Genomic DNA, 20105 nt, shown 5'->3' with positions numbered 1-20105 from the left:
CATATTTTGTGTGTGTTTAAGTTTTTAGGTATTTTTTATTAACACAAACTTTCTATTGAGCGGCGAATAGTTTTTGTTTCTTCCCCTTTTCCCCTTCTCTTCCCCCCTCTTTTCACATTTCTTTCCCACTCTTCGCAGCCACACACGAAACTTCAGCAGACCGTAGCTTTTATATTAACCGTTAGCTTTTTTATAACACATTTTATGGCGATGCGACGGGCGGAACTTGACAATACAAATATCGTTTTTAATTGACATTTATGATGTGATATAAAAACGCACAGCACAGCCTGCTGCCCTTTCCTGTAACTCCTTCCTTCGTTCGTTCGTTTTTCGAAAATGCAAATTGACGGGTCCGAAAAATCGAAAACTCCGTTCTCGTTCTCCCATCGATAGCATATCGATATTCATTCTGCTGACTACGGTTTCCACGAACGGGAACGGGGAAATGCAGACGATGAACTGCAAAACAAACGGGATAAGTCAGAGCGAAGAGAACGACCCGATGACACTGTGGAAAAATGTGACATTTAGTATCGCATGAAATACGAAGTTATGACTCTGCCCCTTTTATATTCTAGCAAGTTTAAAAACCTTTAAGAACTCAAACCAAATAAATCCTGCAAAGGATACTCTAGTGTCATAGTTTCTTTAAACTCTTCTAACTCCTCGTAATGCAGATAGCACTTTTACAAGATCTTATTTTCATGTTCACCTTTACTCCTCTTATTTCTCGCAATGTTTTCCGCTCCCTTTTCCCTTCGCCTGTTGCGCCATCCCGCTCGCACCCTGCCGCCGCGTGCCCCGCTCTTCTTCTTTTCTCAGTAAAACGGTTCTTCTGCTTGTCGCGCCTTCTCTTTCCGCCACTATTGCCGTCTCGCCTGTCTGGCAACCGCATTCTATGCTGGTGGTTGACTTGTTTGTGTCTCCGTCTCCCCGCCTCTTCGCCTTTTTGTGCTGAGTGATGCAACTTTTATGACTGTTCCCGTTCCCGTTCTCATTCCCATTCCCGATTCTGTTCCCATTCCCGTGCTGGCGGCGGCTAACTCCTGTTCCCAGCGAAGGTTAGGATCGTCGGGAAGAAATGAAACGGGTCTCGAAAACCCACGCTCAGTCGCATGACTCACGCTTGAAAAATTTCAATTTGAATTTCTAAATAACAGCACACACTCGCACACACACACACACACACAGCATCCATCCAATTTCAGCCAATAAACGGGGCTGTGTGTGTGCGTGTTGTGTGTGAATTCCGACTTACGAGTGTTCCCATCGAAGGTTAGGCTTTATTTTTTCCGTTCGGATGTCAATGGAACCCGATCGGCCGACGACAAACAGTCTAAAAACCGAAAAACCAGTTTGAAGACATATTTTCTATTCGCTGCTGCTTATTCTGCTGCTTGTGGTGCTGTTGCTGCTGCTTCTTCTTCTTCTGCATTCCACACACATACACTGGCACTGGTACTGAGTTCGAGTTTAGTTTTCCACTTTCCCCCTCCTTCCAGCGTTATTTGAACTTTCTGGAATGCGGTTGTGTCTGCTCTCCTTGGTACCTCCTCGCTGGAACCGCTTTCCCGTGTTCATTTGTTTTAGGTTCATGTTCATGCTCAAGTTTAAGTTAAGTTAAGTTAAGTTAAAGGTGCGTTTTGTTTTTATACATATGTACGTACACACATATGTTAAAAAAAAGTTAAAAGTTCACACTTTGGCATTTATGTGTTTCTCGTTTCGGTTTGTTGCGCGAACAGCAAGAGCAATAGCAAGAGCAAGAGCAGGCGAGAGCTGCACAACCATGCGGCTGCAGCTACGAAATTTTACTGAATGAATATTTTCTTTTCTTTTGCGCCGATCATTCGTCTTGGCGTTGGAATTCGAAGTCGGCAGAGGCAGCGGCGGCGGCGGTGGCAGCGGCTTCGGCGTCGGCAGAGGCAGCGGCTGAGGCAGCGACTTCGAAAAAAGTTGTACCTTTCGAAAGTCATTTTCGTGTGTGGCTGCGTGCGTGTTGGTGTGTGTGTGTGTATCTGCTGGATCTGCGCCGCGCTTGTGTGTGTGTCGGTGTGCTAGAAAGTTTCGATGCCGAACTATGTTTGAAGTCGCATGCATAAGAAACTTACAAAACGGCATTCCACAAACAAACTGACACTGCCCCCCTGCCCCTGCCGCAGCCCCTTCCAGTCTTCCCCCCCCGCTTTCAGCCGTTGTCGTCTTCCAAGCCGGCGAGAAAAGTATCTCTATCTGCATCTGCATCTGTATCTGTAGCTGTATCTGTGCTACTTTTGCATTTTGTCACATCAGTATCGGCGTGTAGCGCCCTCTCCTTCTCGACCCCCCCCCCCCCCCCCCCCCCCGAAAATTCTTCAGCCTCTTCTTCTCGCGTTTTCCTATATGTTGTAATCTACGGAACAATAAAAAATGTTGTGTGGCTTTCGTAAGTGTCTTTTTGGAATTTTTGTGTTTTTTTCTGTTGTTGTTTTTGCTTATTTTTTTTGTTTTTGTTTTTCTTTGTGTGTTTGTAGCTGGTGGCGTTCTGTTTTTTTGTTTTTCGTAAACAACGCACACACACACTCTGGAAAATTCGTCATTGAACGGTAAAAAACAAAAATTCCAACGTGTTTGACTTTGTCTCTAGACAATCTCGCTCGTGTGTGTGCGTGTGTGTGTGTGGATTTTTTCAATTACAAGTTTGTAAATGGAATTTCTGAACTTTATGTGAACGAGGTCATTTACAACACACACACACTGGCACACACATGTGTGTGGAGAAGGGCGCGGGGCTAAGGTTGCTCAGGGAATTTTTGTTACATTCGTCATGAACTTATTTATAGGAAATTCAATAGGCTTACTGGTTATTTATGGCCGCAGATCGCTGGGGGGATCTACTGGGCCCAAAAGCGGGGGAGTGTTGTATCGTTGTATCGTTGAATCGGCTGACATGCATATCAAATGCCAAATGGGACAATCCCCAACTGCCTTGGAAATATCACGAAAACGGAAATAAATCAGAGCCCAGTGATCGGGGTTTTCACTAGCTACTAGAAGGTAAAGGTAAAATCTGTTGAGATCTAGATCTAGATCTTCACCGGAATGTAATTTATGAGGTTCGTCGGGTAACTATCTTTCAAAAGAGATATGAACTTTAAATAGATTTCATTTATTAATAAAAGGCTGAGAATGGAACATGTGCAAACTATAAGATAAGATCCCGATAGGTTAAGCAAATACAAGATTTCTATTTAATTGCGAGCGCACCCCTTCTATAAATACCGCCAACTATGCCAACTCCTTTTGCTTACGCTTTGCACCTTTCTGGCGATTGGCAATTCCCTGAATTCCTGGCGCCAGGTGTATTCACGATGGCCCACAATCAACGCAATCAATCCACCCAACTGCCGCGTACCGTATCAGTGCCATCCATTGACCACCTTTCCTGCTTTCGCGACCCTCCAGCCCTCCAGTGAAGCAACTCGGGAATCAGTGGCTGGACGACGATCGTCTGAGTGATAAGGTTTTCGGGGCGGCTACTTGACGCAAGAATTTCTGGAATTTCGAAAGTGCACACACACCTGTGGATCCCCTCGGAAGAAGCGGACCAGCCAAAGCCAAGCAGCCCAGTCACAAAGCACGCGCCCAATCTACGGCTTATCAAAAGGCCCACGGCGATAGGCCCATTTAAAGGCCAAACTATAAACGACATGTGATGCCATAGCCATAGCCATAGTCGTGGCCACAAAAATAGGGCCAGGGGTACGAAAATGCTCAAGCTTGAGTCACATGCCTGGCACTTACCGGGCGGAAATTGAGTTTCTGCTGCTCTGCTCTGCTCTGAAGGAGAAAATGAAAAATGTAAAAACAAAGGGAAATTCCACGACGGAGCAGCGGAGTACAGAGATTTCCCAATCAAAAAGCTTCTTGGACTTTCGACCGACTGTTTGTACTATTTACAACATCAACGGAGCAACGTCAAGACCATAAAAATAATTAATACATCTTATCAGCAGGGCCGCGATATACCACCACCACTTGAGGAGGAGCACCTATGACGTGGAGGCACTGGCATTACCGTTTCCATTTCCATTCCCATTTCCATTCGCAGCCCGGGCTGCATGGTCAGCGATCGTACGGTAGATGCGATGCGATTCGATGGCAAAAGAATTCCCCCACTCGGTGTAATTGCTTTTGGCCTGGTCGAAAGTCGGCCCGAACCACACCGAAGCACACCGAACCTAATGATAATACCCGCGATCTAATAGGAAGCACGTGATGCGCATACAGCCCACCGATCATTAAGAAGCCGCAATGCACTTGGAGAAATTATCTTTTGTTTTTTGATTTCAGAAAGAAAGATAACTTCTCTCATTGCAAGTAGCAAAGTGGTTACCTTTACCTTGGCACTTTGAACTTGTATGAATACTTCAATCCAAAAACAATAGATAAAAGATCCAGTATCCTATCCAAACTTCCTTTATGTGCACCCGTTGGAGGCGGAGTGCAATGGAATCGGAATCGAACTGCAGACCGTAGACCGTAGACCAGAGACTACTGTCTAGAGACTAGACTCTAGAGACTAGAGACCAGACCCCTGGCTAGACAAATTGCACATAATTTCTACTCGAGTGAGCGCGGTCAGCCGGCAAAAAGTGCACCGAACCTGCCCAAAACAACGGCAACGGGATGGACGTGGACGTGGATGTGGATGTGGATATAGCCGGTGGCTATATAGTGGTACTGGTACCACTCGGCTTGGTTAGACGTCGGAAAAAGACGTCGACAACGACGCCGCACCGGGAGGATCCCAGCCATTTCATGAAAAATTATGTCGTGTACAATTTTATGCATGAGAGACTTGCACAGCACAGCACAGCACAGTACAGCAGAGTACAGCAAAAACTGGGCAGCAAAAAACTTGGCAAAATTAACAGTGGCTCGTCAGTTGCACTCGCAGTTGCAGTTGCATTTGCACGGTGGTGCAGAGGAGCAGTGGTGCAGTGGCCGCCAGGTTGGAGGAGATAAGCCGCTGACGCTGACGCCGCTGCAAATGGGCACACGCACACTCGAGAGTCATCAACTGCAACTGCAATTGTGGCAATGGGCAGGTACAGTGGGTCAAATTGGTATGCTACCAGGATACAAGGTGATGTCTGGCCGGTAAGAATTCCTACGAGAATCTGCCACATGTAACAGAGGGCTTAAAGAACATAACTGCATCTATGTAAATGCATAATAATGAGATAATAATAATAAGGCATAATGTTTTTTTGGTCCCACTGTGCTGGGAAAGCGAAGGCTGTTGCATTAGCATACAAGTGTTGGGCAGCGCCACAAAGTCGCACAATTGAAAGGCAAAAAAGGAAAAAAAGAGCAGAAAGAAAGAAAAACAGAGGCAGTAGTGACAACAATTGGCCCGCTAACGAACCGCCCGACGGACGCCGCCCCACCCACCAGTCCCCATTCCCCATTTCCCATTTTCCATTTCCCTGCTGAATGAACCCGAACCCGATGATAATGACGGGCGGCCGGGAAAGGGGAAATTAGGGGGAGGCGCAGGAACCGGAGCAGGAGTGCATATGGAAATGGCAGTGGATGTGGCTGTGCATGTGGCTGTGGAAGAAAGCGCAGTCGAGCGTCTTGCCGCTTGCATCTTGCCACGCCAGCCGACCCAAATTCCAGTTGAATGCACTGGCCACCGCCCGCCTTTGTGGCCATAGTATGGTGGCCATTGGATAGTTGCATCCGTATCTCTGTCGCTTCCCAAGTCCGTGTCACCAGCCCACCGCCGACAGCTTTTGTTCTAACACGGCGAGTGATAAGTGGTCGCTATCGGTGACCTTTCAAAGATGTCCAGTAATCTTATATAGTATAGTTATAGTATTCCGATCAACCAACATCTAGGTAAACTCCCTAAACAGCATACAGCCCGTTCTTTGGCATTCGCATTCCTCGCGAGGCGGATGCAGAAAATCGCGGAGTGGCCAAGAGCTCTCTCTTCGCTCGGCTGGCATAATAATAGCACATTCCTCGGCCAGCCAGCAAACTGGCTGCAATCGGATGTGGACGTGGATGTGGATGTGGCCAAGTAGGAGTCGCAGTCGCAGTCGTCGTTGGAGTTTGGAGTTTGGAATCCGCTCCAAATGTGGGCGTCGCCCGGGGCACCGCTACACTGCCTACTAGATGCTACGATGCTACGAGATGCTACTTCCCCTGCGTCCCTATTTGCGTGGCCCCCGCTGTCAACGCATGATTTGCTTCCCGCTCGCATGTCCGGATCTGATGTATTAATGACATTTGGCCCAGTTTCGGTGCCTCCATGCCTCCATGCCATGCGAGTGCAGCGTGGGGCACTGGGGATCGAGCGCTGCGCGTGGAGGAGGCTCATTCATATTCATAAATTTAACGTCTTTTTGCGTAAGCCCCGCGGCGGAAGTAGTGCCCCTCCCACAATCGCCGACGCCGTCGCCACCGCCACCGCCTTTCCTGATCCGAGACCCATTCATTCGCCCTTTTTCGCCACGACTATGGCTAAAGCTAAAGCCAAAGCCAAAGCAGCAGCAGCAGCAGAAGTAGCAGCAGAGGCAGCCAGACAATTCGCCGCTCTATTTTCGATGCATTCCCAGCCAGAAAGAGTCAGACACACACGAAACGACAGGGACGGCGGGCGGGGGAAGGGGTGCGAGAGAGGGAGACGGGGCAGCTAAAGTTCAAAGCACTATTGAACTCGGGGCCCAACAAAAACAAATTCCACCAAACACTTTCGCCATAAATAGCCGTCGGTGCGGAAGCGGGAGGGGTGGGAAGGGGAGGGGAGGGGAGGTCGGGACTGGGTTTTATCAACGGAAGCTAAAGTGGGGATATATATGCGTGCATATATGTAATGTGCATATGTGGGGATATGTGGGACACATGGTGGGAGTGGAGACGGGGACGGGGGCGGGTGCCTCAAGAAGTGAAAACAAAAGTGACTAATGCGAGTGTGCGAGCATTTCCGCTCACTTCCGGTGCGTCCAAATGAGGAAGTGCTGCCAACTGCATTTTTGGAGTGGCCAACATACAAGCACACCGAGAGAAAAGCGAGTTGGAAATGGGAAGTAAGTTGGAAAACATTTCAACTTCGGAGATTCGAATTTCAACTATACAGATTGCTTTTCTTCGGAAGAATAATTCTCAGATTAAAACGGTTTTCAAGTTTGTATTGTATGACCATCAGATTTCTTTAAGTGTGCAAAATGTTGGGACCAAAGGCAGAGAAGTGGCAGCTGGGGAGGTGAGGAGAGGTGAGGTGAAGAGTAGTAGTAAGTAGGCAGAAGACTATGCTGCTGATGAAGAAGAAGTTCCGACGCCCCAGCTATAAATAAAAATACAAACCCAGCCAAAAGCCGCCAGGCCGGAAATAATGTGACCAAAACCACACCGAACCAAACACGAGTTGTATCTGTGTGTGTGTGGGTAGCTGCACGTGTGGGTGCGCCAGTGCGCGTGTATGTGTGTGTGTGAACTTCATTCATTCATAACCGTACAGAGTACATAATCACAGTTGTGGGCAAGCTAATAGTAGTCATAGGGTAAATATTAGTTGGATAGTACCCATTTTTGGTGTGTCCACTACGACTGATACTGTATCGATGGAGCGTATATACCATTTTATTTATAGTTCGGTTCACATTTATTTTTGTAGGCTATTAGTATAATCGCCCACCGGAAGTCCGTTTAATAGAGTTTTTATTATTTTATTGCCATAATTGTGAGCACAATCGTGTATTGTGAATGAACGAAATCAGCACATTAATGGAGCTCGGATGGGGCAGATTCTCTGTTATGCTCGGGTCGATTGCGACAGTTCCAGAGCCCCCCTCCCATTCCATTCCCCCCTTGCAGTCGATCGTATTGAATGACTGACCCCATAACAAACAACGACAAACGATAGAGATACGGATTGAGATACGGATCCGATCCGATCCGATGCGAACTTATCAGTTATTGTTGTTGCTGCCGTGCTATGCGTGCTCAATGAAATTTCATTGAAATTTAGAACGAATCTATAAAATGCAACGAAGCCAGCTGGCGGCGGGCGGGCGGTGCGGTGCGGGGAAATGGGGAAATGTGGAAATTGTGGAAATGGAGACTGGAAACGGGAACCACGGTGCTACGTTTGCCAGAGATAAACCAAGAACACAGCAAGAAATATATGGAAGATTGTGAAGAAAAGGGGGTTTAAATAAATAGCTGGTAAGTAGGCTACATTATTTTTGTAGAAAGTGGGTCATGTTCATAGTTTCCTTCTAAACTAATCTTAAATAAGCCGATTCCTACCTAATTAAACAAATAAATTTAGTTTGAAATATTTTTTCTTTAAATAAGAACTTCAAAAGGTTTTGTGTACACTTAGCTGCCTAATACTATTATTTTTAGCATTGGCATATCCTATGTCCTTCGTTCATTTCTTGCAGTGCATCAGCAGCAGCGGCATGAGCGCATTCGAGGTTGCTGCTGCCACAGTGTTGCCGCTCTTGTTGTTGTTTGTGGAGCGATGATACGAGACGCCGACGCAGGCAGAGGCAGTGGCAGTGGCAGAGGCAGCGGCCGCAGTGGAGGCGTGGGAGGAGGAGGGGCGGCTGTTGCTGCTGCTGCTGCATGAATTTATGAATGAATCGAATACGTATTCGTGTGTGCGTGCCGTCGCAATCGGGGCATGTGTGTGTGTGGGTGTGTGTGCTGCGCTCGCATTTAATGAATGAAAATCGCAGGCAGCGACAAAAACATAATACACACACATGCACCCACACCCACACTCACACTCATACTCACATCCCATATGCACGCTGACGACACCCACACGCGCGCACACTCGCGTACACCCATTATAGTAGTAACGGAAGTAAGGCGAGCAACAACAAACACAACTCAACTAACTCATTCAAGTCCAAATGCGAGTGTCTAAATAAGTCGCTTGAATGCCCGCTTGATTCCCAGCCTCTTGTTCGGATTATATGGGCTTTGATATGGCACATGGTCGCGGCAGATGTATCTGAATCTGAATACCCAAGGCGATATGGTCGCCTCCGATACCCAACCCCTCAGTCCCTCAGCCCCTCGAAACTCCCCCACTTTGCCTGAATTGTCCTGGATTTGCACTAGTTAGGATACGCTTCACTTCAAAGAAGTGCCACTGAAGGAAAGGTAGTTGTGAATATCACTTTTTTGCTCTAAAAACAAAGGGAGTAGTAATGGGCAACTAATTAGGGCACTCACTTGTCTGTGTGACAGATTTTGGCCGTTATGGCAATGAAACTATATTAAAAGTCTCACTGTCTCACACTAGGAAGAGTTAGTACAGGTTAGTTAGCTGTACAACACAGCACTTCACTAATCTACATGGCCCTTCTAAGACAACTTATTATGATAAATGCATTTGGAAGTTTTATTGCTTGATTACAATGAGCGATTCCCAAAATTGTTTTTTAAAACCCGTCGCAACTCGCCGCAAACTGCTTACTAAGTCCGCTGATTCACGAAAAATTCTGTAAAATTCGGGCGACCCTTGGGGTTTGTAGCGATTAGAAAACGGCAACGATTTGATAGTTCCCAGAATAGGAAATGGGATTTGCACATTTGCAGATTGAGTCACAGGCGACCTATGAACCAGTCCACGACCAGCTCCAAGTCCGTATGCAAATGAGTCCAGAATAGCCTGCACTTAGTCACATCACTTTCGGGGAAACTCGATGAGTGCGATCAACGACCGCCGACAGATTAGGAGTATATAGAAAGCTCCTGCGCAAGTAGATATGGAAATATCCAGGGCAGTAACGAGATCGAGAATTACGAGAATTACAGAAAACTATGACGCACGCAACGCAACTTATGAATGCGAATGTACATATATCTGTGTAATTTGTGCAGGGCCTGGACTTTTACGACTTTTACGAGTTGATATTATTATTGGAGATGCGGCGGCGATAAAATTGCAAAACAACTACTGCCCAGAAGGGAAAGAGCCGTGGAAATCGCTGCCGCGCAAATGACGCACAAAAACTTTACAAGGTTGTCTGCTGCGGCAATGTAAAGGGGTGGTGGAAGGTGGGAGGTGGGCGGCGATTGTTGAGAGGCCAATGTGTACGTCATCGAGAGCTGAATGAAATCGAAATTGACTCGGGCCATTTTACGTCAGAGCCAAACACACAAGAAGCTAAACGAAGAACGCTAGGCTAAACGATTTCCAGGCAGTGCCGCGATTTCCTCTCAGATCTCTGAACTCAGATCGCAGATCGCAGGTCTCAGATCTTGTTAATATTTGTTTGGCCGCGTATTTGGATTGCGATTATTTATGCTGCTCGATGACGTTCGATTGTAAAAGACTTTGGCCAGCGCCTTAATTGCGCCAACTGTGCGCCTAATTATGGCAGACACTGTGGCAGATATAGCTACCCAGAATCAGAATCAGAATAAGAATCGGAATATAGCTGGCAAGGAGAAGGAGAGATCCGTCGCGGCATTTATAAATAAATCGCTGTCTATACGAAAATAACTAAACGGATCATTATCGTCGGACATGTGCGACAGCGTCTGGTCAATTAAAAGCCATAAAATGTCATAAAGCATCTAGCATAGAGGGTGTCTTTCAAATATACTCATTTTGAAAACTTAAAAGGTGAATGCAGTGAGAGAGAAGTTTTATAGTTTTAAATGCTGGGAACTTTCATTTCTACCAGGCGTATACGTTATATTTTGGTTCAAAGCTCTTGGTTTGGCGTATACTTGATATTTTATAGATCTTGGATATTAAAAAGATAATAAAATTGGATAAGAAATAGAAGAAACTTTTTATACCTATTTCACATTTACTTGCGGTTTTCTGGCTAAACGTATTTTCCACCATATGACATAAACATTCGGTTTTTGAAGAGAAAGTAACATGCTAATTGGAGGCCTGGCCAACATTCCTGCCTTACCAATTACCAATTTGTAGTTAAGCCCTTAATTTCTTGCCATTATGCTTTGGTTCCCACAAATTAAGCAAAATATTCGTGTCAAATCGAATCGAATCGATCAATCACGAGTATGCAACATGGAGCATGTGGTTAAATGTTTAACTTAATTTTACCCCCAGAAAGCGAAATTATTTTAATTCTTGGCTCGTGTTTTTTATCTGCAGCCAAAGATCTGTGTGGATTTCGCGGATTTGGGCTGTGCGATTTTGATCAGATTCGGACGACGAATGATAAATGCGTAAAACTCAAACTGGTTCAATTTTGTGAATACTTTGATCTTGTTACCGCCTCTGTTGTTGTTGTTCTCTTGCGGTTCGTGTTGTTGTTGTTGTTGCGCTGCCACGGGCAGTGCCAATCTTAATTGCGCATTTAAATATAATAGAAAGACAGAAACTACTACGGAAAGCAGAAAAAACTACCATACAACACACAACACAATAACTATAAACACAGATACAGATACAGATACACAGATACACATGGCGACTCGTTTGCCAGTTCATTCCCTCGATGCGAACTTGAGGCTCCGATGCGAAGAAGGCGCCTCCAAGTACAACAATGCCAACAACACCACCAGCCATTTAGAACTGGGTAGCCCTCGTCCCTCTCCGCCCCCTGAAAACAGCGAAAACCCCTTCCGAAAAACTATTGAGTGTTTAGTGTGTGCCCATCTGTATCCGTATCTGTCGGCTCTGTACTGAAGCTGCGCATATTGCGCCTTCACTGTTTATTATGTACTATATGGTACGTAGTAGTATTTTTACGGACAATACGCAATGGGGCTGCAAACTCATTTTGCGCACTAGTTTTGCCGCTCACCAAATTGCCGCGGCGCTTTGGCAACCCTAATGGGTTTCAAATTACCAGAGGCACACAACAAAAAAAATATTAATAATAATACTCGTAACAATGATCAATTATCGAATTAAGTGATTTCATTCAAATGCGCTCGATCCACGGATCTACGCTAACTGGGTTACAGTCGATTGCTGTAATTGAAAACCATTCCCGTCCCTTCTGAACTGAATTTAATTCAAATTAAATAGTTCAATAATAAATAATATCTGCTTAAAAACTTACAACTTTTACCACCGGCTTTAAACGTTATTTAAAGTATGCAACACTTTTTTAGTGCACTACAAAATTCTCTTAACAAGAAAGAATTATATTTTTTATAATTTTTATATTAACGAATTCAACTATTAATTTTGAGTATAACCTTTGAGTTTTATTTGATAAGTTTGATAATTAATTGTTATCAATTGACCCGTACAATATTAGTTCCCCTTAGTGAAGTTTGCCTGTACTTGGGTTCACTCAAATAACCGTAAATGACAATCTGGCAACGCCGCGCGGAGAGAGCACTCGCTCGCTCGCTCTCCCTCTCTCGATTGCGGTGTCGGTTGCGTATACTTGATATTTTTTGGTGCGCAAGAAAGTCTCTCAATGGGAATGCTTTAAGGACACATGGCTGCGCAGCCGGTGTCGCAGTCGCTCTTCTTGTTGCTTGTTTTTCTTTACTTATTTTTTCTTTTTTAGGACTTGCAATCGAACAGCTGTTTTGTGTTATGGCAAACAGCTGTTCGCGTTGCACTCACATGCACACAAGGGCGCTGCACATTTTCCCACACGTAATAATGAAATGAAACAGTTTTAAACAAATTGCATTCAATACTTACAAACAAAGCCCATTAGACGGTGATTATATAAGCACTAGACTGCCAGCCCTGACAACTCAGTGTGATGGTGTTGGTGTTGGTGTGTCTGTTGGTGTGCCTCTTTGTGTGCCTGTTGTTGAGTGTAGTGTTGGTGTTGGTGTAGCTGTGCTGTGGTGTGTTTTCATTTTTTTTTTCGTTTTCCGTTCGCTGGTGTTGGTGTGCGTGTGTGCCAGTTTAGTTAAATGCTGAGCACACGCACTGAAATTCAGCAACAACAACAACAGCAGCAGCTACAACAACACACCAACAACAATAAGGCTAGGCAGATAGGCAAGTTTGCCTTTTAGTTGTTTCTGTAGTTTACTTTGTTGTTTTATTTGTCGACAGCGGTCTGACTGGCTAGCTCTGGTCTGGTCCCCGCCCCCTCGCAGCCCCCTTTCAACACAGTCCCCGCCCTCCCCCCGGCTATATGTCGTATCTAAAACATTTGCGCTTTAAATAAATACACAGAGGGTATTATAAAAAGGCATAAGAAACGAAACGAAACGAACGAGGAAAACTAGTCGCGTACAAAAAACAGCAAGAGCAACAACGACAAATTAGTTCAATGCACGCCGCCAAAAGAGTGTGTGTATATAGAGCTTATCCACTCGCACCTTACACCTCTGTTATTATATGGTGTGTTTGTTTTGATTTATCTTATAGCTCGGTATCTTCTAGGCCCTTTCATTGATAGTACATCGGTCGTACATCAGCGTAGGGCAGAGTTTCATTCATCATTCATCGCTGCCTTAATCATCATCTGCGTCTGTAGTCTCATTGTCACTGGTACAAAGTTCACATGTACACTTATACATATGGACATGCAATCAAATAAAATATTTTTGATTGTATAAGTTCACAGATTCTTTGTGCGCCATTTTTTGTTCTTTCCAAATACTTATATACGTACGTACGTATGTATAAGCGTTTCGGGTTCTTTATTTGAAATTTATTTAGTGTTTTTTTTCTCTCTTTTTTTTTGTATTTACTTTTCCGCTTCTAATTTTAATTATTCAGTTGCGAGGCTCAAAAGTCGCGAGCGAGTTTGTTTTTAATTCTTGTTGTTGTCGCGTTTGTTGTTGTGTTCCCCTAGTTTCGCCTCTCTCGCTTAAGGTTTTTTTATTTTTTCGATTTTTTGTATTGTTAAATACGTCGTTTAAGTTGCTCTTGGCTGGCTTGCTTTGTTTTCTTTGCAACTGCGTCGCAAAAAAGTTGCAAAATTTTGGGCAAATTAAGCTTTACGTACACTACACTTGTTCGGCGACACTTTTGCTTAGACTTCAAGATTCGAAAATTGAAAGAATCCCGGCACGTTACTTGCCAAGAACCCTCTTAGCAGTGTGACCAGGTGCCAGCGACAGTCCTACTCCACACACCACACACCACACACCATAGACCACAGACCACACTCAACACTCTACACACTATAATTCCCAAGTGCTGAGTCCGGCTCACCGCCTCCTCCTTCTTTTCGATGGCGCTGTCGGTGACGTACTGAAACAAATGCCTCACGAAACTTTAGTTTGCGGCGGAATGAACGACACACCAATACACCAACACACCAGCGGGGAGTTCACACGGACATCGGCTCACGGATGGATACACGAGCGCAGGCACAGAAACAGAAACACACACACTGACAGGGGCAAAGCAACAAGTATGAATGAATGAGCGCTTGCCGACGCCTCTGCCGACGCCTCTGTCGGCATCGCCCGTAGGTGTGAGTTTGCATGTAATGGTTAACGCCACACAATCCGGGTACTCGGCATCGGCATCGGCATCGGAATCGGGGAATCGGAATCGGGGGCCGGCGGAGGGGGGGCCGCGGAATCTAAAATTTTTTAGCCCGCTCTGTCTGCTTTTGTTGTCGTTGTCGCTGCTCCTCTGTGTTCTGAAAAACATAGCAAACAAACCTCGCGCGCACACACACACACACTCTCGCCCAGATACTCGCTCTGTCCCTCTCTCGCCGCCTGCAAAAGCCTAGCTGCCCGACTGCGTTGGTGTGCGAGAGCGGCGTCTAAGCACAGCGAGAAATTTTCATTAACGAAACGATCGAAAGCAAAATGGCGGATTTGGCAAGGCAATCATAACGGTTAATCGCACGGTTTGCGGTTTTTGGGGATCCCACACTTCGAAATGGTCTTTACATTATTCTAATTTTTGCATACATTGCATATAAGGTTACAAAGTTTTACTAAATACAATAACACAAAGAGTTCATTTTGTGAAGTATTTAATTACCCAATCAGATTTTCAACTTGTATTTGCCTTTGAAAAGTTATAATTTTTATAACAATCCAATGTACAAAAGCTAATTTTAAGCTTTGCTAGAAATATACATAATATTACGGTATAACCTAAGGTGTTTTCTTCTTTTATTGCCTTTGATTTCATTGATCAGTTATTTGTAATTTAATTAGGGCCCATATATTCGTATTTACTTCACCTAAATCAAACCGAATACGTCTAAACCATCAAGTACGACCACCGTTTAGCAGAACAGCATGCTCATGTAAAAGGCTACTTAGACTCAAAACAATCAACTAATAATATTTAATGCTATTAATAAGCGTAAAACGAGTTTATTTTTATTGATATCAGCTTTGTAATTGCACTGGCATGTGATTGAGGCTAAGTCAAATCGATTCATGGCGTTTTCTAACAATTGTATAGTACTTTATGTGATAGAAACGCCATTGGAAAGGAAGATTTTAAAGTCTGTGTAGAGTAATTAGTTGCAATTAAATATACATTAAGTGCAATTCAATATCTTATGAATATAGTTGCCTAGAATAAGCCTAAAGAGGGATATTACGTAAGACGAATACTCCTTATATAATATTACGATTTTGTTATAGGAAGACTCAACTCACTCAACTTTAAAGTAACTTCAGAGCGTTATTTTCCTAGTACCACCAAGCTGGTCTCGAACTCGCATCACTGCCTGGCTGCGAACTTCACCCGCTTTGTGCGCAGTGTAAAGATTCACACACATACGCACACGATCAAAAGGCAGCAACAAAAAGGCCCAAAAGAAATCGGACAAAAAAAAGAAGAACGAATTCCTGTGGCGGAGGCGCGCGAATGGGGAGCATTTTCGGGGTTCGAGGGACCGCGACTGGGGATTGGGATTGGGTTTGGGTTTGGGGTTTTGGCTTTTGGGTTTCGGGGGACTTGGAGAGCTAGTTACGCACACTGTGAAGATACAGATACAGAACCAGTCAGTGTGCCATATGAAATATGTAACATCAAGCTCATGTCACAAGCGAACGACAGCGACGTTGGCAACTCACCGACACAGAGATACGGATACAGATACAGCTACAGCTACAGCTAGAGGTACAGATACAGATACATTTACGAGTACTACGCCGTGTGATTGTGGGTGTGCGAGAGGGCTCTCAGCTGTGTGTGTGCGTGTGTGCGCGTGTGTGTGCCATGGGGGCAATATTTTCTTCTAGAAAACGCATTTCAGATCAAATCATATGGCACCCACCCTTCACGGCCATCAGGGCCATTTGATGAAATGAATGACGAGCTGAAGCTGAAGCCGAAACCCTAAGTAGACCCTTTAATTTACCTATTAAGCGACTTCTTGGAAAGAACTACGAATGATATGCGACTGATATCACTCCACTGTTACCCCACCCCCCCTCACCAATCCCCCAGCCACGAATGGGATCCTAAATATTTCGAGTTAATTAAACGCCTTAATAACAGTCCACGTGCTACTGCTGACGTAAGGGTCGTCGGTCGTCAGCAGTAATACGACAACTCATAGGGGCGTGCACAACATCCAATACCAGTCCGAATAAAATGAAAACCACCACACAACGATACTTTGTTGTGCCTTGGTATTTTACTTATTTTTTCGGAGCATTTCTCACGCACACATCGAAGACACATGGCATCGAAGACTCTCGCAAGGCAAATAAAATATTTGCAAATTTCTACGCCCTAAATATGCCAATTAATAACGAACCCCACCAGTAATCCCCCCACTTGCCACCCACCAACTATCCCCAGTCGCCAACTGAGCCCATTTAAGGAGCAGCGGAACCTCCAGGACGTCACCCAGTACTCCCCCACCCAGAGTTCTTGGTCGAGAGCGCATCACGTGGTCACCCACCACAAGCCCCAAGCCCCCACATCCCCCCGCCCTCCTCCTCCTCACTCCCAAAAAGCAAAATGAAACAGCAATCCTCTCGCACAAACACAGACACACGCAAAAGTCACACAAGACAGGCACCCGAATTTAGCAATAATCTCGCCGAGAGCGAAATTCACGCAAAAAAAAAATGTATATAAAAAAATTAACAACAAAAAAAGTACAACAATGAAAGAGACCGAAAACAAAATGGCCGTCAGGTGTAGAAATTTCTGTGGACGTGTTGAGTTCCAATTCCAAAACTTTCGGCCATTTTCTAACCCAATGCATTTGCATTATCGACTGCTCGAATTTCACACACATCCGCCGTGTAAATATGCGTTTGCATTGTATATATGTATATACCATATCCACATATGCATATACGAGTATATATAGTGATATGATAGATGCCAACAAAATGGCGCCGGTCCAGAATGGCGTCGGTTTTATTTGTAACTCTGCCCTGTAACAATATTTTTTCCCCATTTCGTTTGATACGCGATCGGCTTTGAACTTGGAAATCGAGAAGCTCCAAGCGATATTATCAACAACAAGGATTTCCCCTACGACTATTGTTGATAAACAGTGAGGAACACAAGTGTTCCCAGAAGTGAAAACTGCACCCTTGATCATAAGTTAAAGTTGCAGTGTTTATTTGGATGTTCCGAATGCATTAGATGATATCTACCTTAAAGCTTAAGTAGTATTCTTTGATTAGTTATTTGAGAAACGGGTAATCCATGTAGTTTTGTTTATTGCGATATTCTTACCTATTCATATTAACTATGTATAATATCCATTAAAATCGTTGGGCTAAAGAATACAGTACCAACTCAAAAACTCCTGTGAATGCAACTATGTATCTGAGCAGTCAATTTATAAATCCCATAAGTCACACACATTAATGTTTATCATAAAGATCAATTGAGGGCTAGAGCCCTCATAAATATTAATCGAGCTGCAGTTTCAATTAAAACTCCCAACGGTTGTCAATTTGAGCTGCTCCATGTAACATTATTACCATAGTTATAGGGCTATTATTCTTATCATGGTTTTTAGGCACCAAAAAAGCACCGAAAAGTAATACAAGTGCCTCCAAGAAGCATGCCAGCCAAGTGGCTTAATTAGTCGAAAAGTGGTGCGCTCGAGTTGCATGTGTCGCAAGTTAGCCGCATAGTTACACCGATTAGGCATTTAATCAAATTTGACCCCAATAATTGGCATTCTGCAGCATTTGGCCGCACGTACACCTCGTTTGCATCCGAATCCGAGAGATTGGACGGGCGACAGCCTCCATTAAAATGCCCCACTAACTGCATTCCAAGAATTTACAAGTCAAAGATCGAATGTGCGCCGCTCAAACGATAGTGTCCCGCCCCCTTGGGGCGGCCCCCTCTTGGGTGCCCCTGCCGGAACCCCCTCTTGGGTGCCCCTGGTACCCCTGGTGCCCATCAACATCATCAATAGCCAGATGCATTGTGTTTGCGAGCGGAGACTGTGGGTCCAGGGCCACCGCCAGCGATCAGCAGACAACAAAGACTCAAATTGAATAAATAAAGCGCAAGATTTATGCATACGAAATTAATAAATTGAAATATATGTACAATAAGTATTAGGCGCCAACAATGCAGCAAGCTGAACTGCATCGGACGTTTCATTTCAATGCCCACCCATCGCCCTCCCGGCTGCGTTTATCAGTGGGCCACGGCCCGAAAAGCGGAAAACCCGAAACCGAAACTGAAACAGAAACAGAAACCGAAACCGAAAAACAACAGGGGAGATTAACATTAACACACGCACAGCTACAGTGCGAGAAACCAGATATGAATTATGTGCGATAAGAGCGAAGTGCATTGGTGTCAAAAAACAAGAATGGAACGCTTAGGGCTCGCAGTGCCGCCGCTGCACCGCACACTCGAATACCCTGGCTGATCTGCGCTGCAGGTGCTGATGGATTTACGATCAGGGATCGCTAAGATCACTAGTTTCACATGAGCTGATGCAGTGTTAAGATACAGGATGTTCATGGATATATTACCTTATTAAAAACATCTATTCACCCATCTTTATATGCCAAGATTACCTTAGGGCTCTTCGCCATATAAAGTTATGAAGAAAACTAGGGATATGCGTGTTCATTGGCTCCTGATAATAAACTAGCAAACTATTTTGCATAAAGTCTAAAGTAGCTGAAGAACCTTCAACACCACCCTTTTTACCACATATCATTATATTACTATATATTACAATATATTACTACTATAAAAAAGTGATTAAATATGGGAACTTCAAATGAATGCTAGACTGCTCCAATAAAGCTGCACCCATGCTATATAGAACTGGGAGGTACTTAATTCAGTTTTCAGGGCTATGCCCCGTTCTACATAGAGTATTCCAAATAAAAACACAGATCGGAGTGATGAAATGCACGGCAAAGTCGGTGGAGTCGGCGAAGTGAAGGTGGTGCATCGTGCAGCGCCAAAGCGGTCGGCTGCATATAATATGAGTACTATGCTATATAAGCCAGACCAGATCTGATCAGCCGGCGTCTGCGTCGGCAGCGGCAGCAGCAGCAGCAGCGGCGGTGGCGGTGGCAGCGGCGGCGACTGCGACAGCGGCAAGTTTTATGAATGAACGAGTGCAACTGCAACTCCGAGGAAAAGAGACGGGTGGAAACGGCTTGTGAATGGCAAGCGCGAGATCGAACTATTGTAATTACTACGAGATTATGCAAAATGCATATGCAATTAGTGGCAACTTCCCCTCGCCCTTCTCCCCACCCACCCCATCATTCGACTTCTGAGTCATGGGGCAACTGGTTTGACTTGACTGGCGGCCTGAGAACCTAAAAAGTGAACACAGAATGCTGAACACCGAACATGCCGAGAACAAGTACAACTGTGAGTACTCGTACTGGCAGTCAGTACTCCAATATGAACTCATATGATTGGAATTTCTGTGCCGTTGCCGTTGCCGATGATGATGATGATGACGAACCACCAACATCCAAACCACCAGCCACCAAGCACAGTCGCACAGAAGCTCTAGAAGATTGTGCAATTGTGCCCCAACCTGTTTGCCACTTTGTAGCACCGAGTAGTATTCTCCGATCTCGAGATGCACATGCACATGCAGATGCAGATGCAGATGGCAGATGCACATGCACTTGCTGCGAGTCACATCGAGTCGAGTCGAATCGAATCAAATGGAATGGAATCCACATCCACAGCCATTGTCCCTCGTTTGTCCAACATGCACATTCCATTCTTT

This window comes from Drosophila teissieri, chromosome 3L (assembly GCF_016746235.2).
Source record: "Drosophila teissieri strain GT53w chromosome 3L, Prin_Dtei_1.1, whole genome shotgun sequence".
In the NCBI taxonomy this organism is placed as follows: Eukaryota; Metazoa; Arthropoda; class Insecta; order Diptera; family Drosophilidae; genus Drosophila; species Drosophila teissieri.
This window is presented reverse-complemented; position numbering follows the sequence as displayed.